Below are 4,318 nucleotides of genomic sequence, written 5' to 3'. Positions count from 1 at the left end.
GAGGCCAGGAGTTCAAGACTGGCCCAGCCAGCATACCAAGACCCTGTCTCTACAAAAAAAAAGAAAAAAATTAAAACAAACAAACAAAAAAACACAGCTGGGTCCGGTGGCTCACACCTGTAATCCCAGCACTTTGGGAGGCTGAGGCGGGGGGATCACGAGGTCAGGAGTTTGAGACCAGCCTGACCAACATGGTGAAACCACATTTTTATTAACAATTCAAAAAAAAAAAAAAATTAGCCGGGCATGGTGGCAGGCACCTGTAATCCCAGCTACTCGGGAGTCTGAGGCAGGAGAATTGCCTGAACCCAGGAGGCGGAGGTTGCAGTGAGCTGAGATCGTGCTGTTGCACTCCAGCCTGGGCGACAGAGTGAGACTCTATCCCCCCAAAAAAAAGAAAGAAAAAAAAAAAAAAAACACTTGGCTGGACATGGTGGCTCATGCATGTATTCCTAGTACTTTGGGATGCCAAGGCAGGCAGATCACCTGAGGTCAGGATTTCGAGACCAGCCTGGCCAACATGGTGAAAACCCATTTCTACTAAAAATAAAAATTAGCTGGGTGTGGTGGCGTGCCCTTGTAATCCCAGCTACTCGGGAGGCTGAGGCAGGAGAATCACTTGAACCTGGGAAACGGAGGTTGCAGTGAGCCGAGATCACGCCATTGCACTCCAGCCTGGGTGACAGAGCAAGACTCCGTCTCAAAAAAAAAAAAAAAAAAGAAATTTAGCTAGGCGTGGTGGCACGCATCCATAGGCCCAGCTACTAGGGAGGCTAAAACAGAAAGATCCTGGAGCCCAGGAAGTCGAAGCTGTAGTGAGCCGTGATCCTGGCACTGCACTCCAGCCTGGGTGACAGAATGAGACGCCATCTCAAAAAACAAATAAGTAAATAATAAACAGATGATAGCATGGAGAGAGGGGGAGGGGGACTAGGGACTGCTTTAGATGGCTGAGAAGCCCAGGAAGGCATCTCTGAGGTGACATGTGAGCAGAGATGTGAATGGCAAGGAGCTCACCATGTAACAACCTGGGGATGGTGCTGTTCCAAAAGGCAGGAAGAAGCCTGGTGTGTTCAGGGAGCAGGATGAAGGCAAGCATGGTTTACTGAGATGGGAGACTGGAACTTTCTAAGCAGAAGGTAGTAGGGCCTCACCGCTGATTACCTATAGCCAGTTTGATTTTTCTCCAATCATGAGCTGGTAACACAAATGCCACCCTATGGTCAGACCAGACTCCATTCCCAGCTAAGCCTGAAGCTTTGTGTCCATCTCACAAGTGCTATAAAGGCCCAGGGTTGTTCAGGGACTGCTTGCCTAGAGCAGGTGAGCTACCCAGCTGGGCAGTGAAGGCCATCTGTCTGACCTCCACTGCCACCCTGGCACTGTTGATTTTGGTGAGCTGCAGTGGGGGTGTCTAGGACCCTGGGAAACTGTAGAAACAGCTGGCAGGTCTGCAGAGACTGGTGAGGTATGGGGACTCACTAGCATGGCCTCCTTTTCCCAGAGATTCAAGAAGCTCAGAACAAGGTTTCCCTCCTGAAAAGTCCATGGTTCTGAGGTGGGCCTCCAGCCTCTCCTGCCCTTCCTCTGCTATTGGGATCCCTGAACCAGACGTGGTACGCACAGGGAAGGCTGGGGCCCTGGTATGGCAGTGCTGAGCAGGTCTTCGGACGACCCGCGGTTCCAACCCCAGCTCTACTCCTACTGCCTAATTAGTAAAACACAAGTAAAATACCACCTCCCTCCTTGGGTGGTGACCTTGAGGTGTCAATGCGATAATGCATCTCAAGTGCATGGTACTGTCTGACATATAGACAGTTAGAAACTGATCATAGATAGGGAAACTGAGGCACTGATAAACGTACCAGGGGGCCTGTGACCTGTGTTTTAGTTACTCCAAGCAATTCTCTGCCTGCCTCTGGGCCATCAATCACCTATTCAAGCAATGAGGAATCGGCCTGAAAAATGCTAAAGCCTCTTCCATCTTGGGGCTTGTCTGGTTCTAAATCCCAAGCTAGGGCCACCCACTCTTCTAATACCTTTCATCCAGCTGGTCCTTGTTCCTTGGCTCTTACCCAAGGAAAATGCCTTTTTGCCACTCCAAAATGAACTGCAGCCTTTTGTGCTTATGAACACAGTAAGAAAAACAGCTCCTGGCCTGTAATCCCAGCACTTTGGGAGGCCGAGACGGGCGGATCACGAGGTCAGGAGATCGAGACCATCCTGGCGAACACGGTGAAACCCCGTCTCTACTAAAAATACAAAAACTAGCCGGGCGACGTGGCGGGCGCCTGTAGTCCCAGCTACTCGGGAGGCTGAGGCAGGAGAATGGCGTAAACCCGGGAGGCGGAGCTTGCAGTGAGCTGAGATCCGGCCACTGCACTCCAGCCTGGGCTACAGAGCGAGACTCCGCCTCAAAAAAAAAAAAAAAAAAAAAGAAAAACAGCTCCTGATTGGCTGGAAACAGTGGTTCACATGTGTATTATTTGGAAGGCCAAGGGCGGGAGAATCACTTGAGCCCAGGAGTTCAAGCAGCCTGTGCAACATAGAGACCTCACTTCTACAAAAAATTAAAATTAGTTGGGCGGCCAGGCACGGTGGCTCACGCCTGTAATCCCAGCACTTCGGGAGGCCAAGGTGGCCGGATCACGAGGTCAGGTGTTCAAGACCATCCTGGCCAACATGGTGAAACCTCATCTCTACCAAAAAATACAAAAATTAGCTGGGCAGGATGGCATGCACCTATAGTCCCAGCTCCTGGGAAGGCTGAGATGGGAGAATTGCTTGAACCTGGGACACACAGGTTGCAGTGAGCTGAGATCATGCCACTGCACTCCAGCCTGGGCAAAAAGAGTGAGACCCTGTCTCAAAAATAAATAAATAAAATATTAGTTGGGCATAGTGGTGTCTACCTGTGGCCTCAGCTACTGGGGAGGCTGAGATGAAGACTGCTTGGGCCCAGGAATTGAGGATGCAGTGAGCCATGATTATGCCACGCACTCTAGCCTACACGACAGGGCAAGAACGTCTCTCAAAAAAAACAAAAACAAAAACAAACCAAAAAACCCCACCTCCTGCTCCTTGGGTCCTTTCTCTGAAGTCCATCTTTTTTTTTTGAGACGGAGTCTGGCTCTGTCGCCCAGGCTGGAGTGCAGTGGCCAGATCTCAGCTCACTGCAAGCTCCACCTCCCAGGTTTACGCCATTCTCCTGCCTCCGCCTCCCAAGTAGCTGGGACTACAGGCGCCTGCCTCGTCGCCCGGCTAGTTTTTTGTATTTTTTTTTTTTTTTTTGAGACGGAGTCTCGCGCTGTCACCCAGGCTGGAGTGCTGTGGCCGGATCTCAGCTCACTGCAAGCTCCGCCTCCTGGGTTCACGCCATTCTCCTGCCTCAGCCTCCCGAGTAGCTGGGACTACAGGCGCCGCCACCTCGCCCGGCTAGTTTTTTGTAGTTTTTAGTAGAGACGGGGTTTCACCGTGTTAGTCAGGATGGTCTCGATCTCCTGACCTCATGATCCGCCCGTCTCGGCCTCCCAAAGTGCTAGGATTACAGGCTTGAGCCACCACGCCCGGCCGTTTTTTGTATTCTTTAGTAGAGACGGGGTTTCACCGTATTAGCCAGGATGGTCTCGATCTCCCAACCTTGTGATCCACCCATCTCGGCCTCCCGAAGTGTTGGGATTACAGGCTTGAGCCACCGCGCCCGGCCTGAAGTCCATCTTCTGAATGTCCTCTCAGAAACCCCCACAATAGTCCTAGGGGGTGAGCGCCTTAGGATTCCACTTTTCTTGAGATGAAATGGGGACTCAGAGAGGGGAAGGGACTTGCCCTAAGTCCTCTGCTGGAAAACAGGGAGGAGTTGGCCGGGCGCAGTGGCTCATGCCTGTAATCCCAGCACTTTGGGAGGCCAAGGTGGGCGGATCACAAGGTCAAGAGATCAAGACCATCCCGGCCAACATGGTGAAACCCTGTCTCTAAAAATACACAAATTAGCTGGGTATGGTGGCATGTGCTTGTAGTCCCAGCTATTCTGGAAGCTGAGGCAGGAGAATCATTTGAACCTGGGAGGTGGAGGTTGCAGTGAGCGGAGATCTCACCATTGCACTCCAGCCTGGTGACAGAGCAAGACTCCATCTCAAAAAAAAAAAAAAAAAAACAGGGAGGAGCAGGGAATTTGAATCCACGTTCACCCAACTTTGGCCAGAGGAGAGGGGACAAGCAGCTAAAGCCCAGGCTGGGAGGGGAACTTCTGCGCTACTGCTTGGAAGTCGCAAGAGTGCCAAAGTCAGGGGCATCCCTGGGGGAAAGGACAAGCAGACAC

This window comes from Trachypithecus francoisi, unplaced genomic scaffold (assembly GCF_009764315.1).
Source record: "Trachypithecus francoisi isolate TF-2019V2 unplaced genomic scaffold, Tfra_2.0 Contig01585, whole genome shotgun sequence".
NCBI classification, from domain to species: Eukaryota; Metazoa; Chordata; class Mammalia; order Primates; family Cercopithecidae; genus Trachypithecus; species Trachypithecus francoisi.
The sequence above is the reverse complement of the archived record's forward strand: the minus strand, read 5'-3'. Positions refer to the sequence as shown.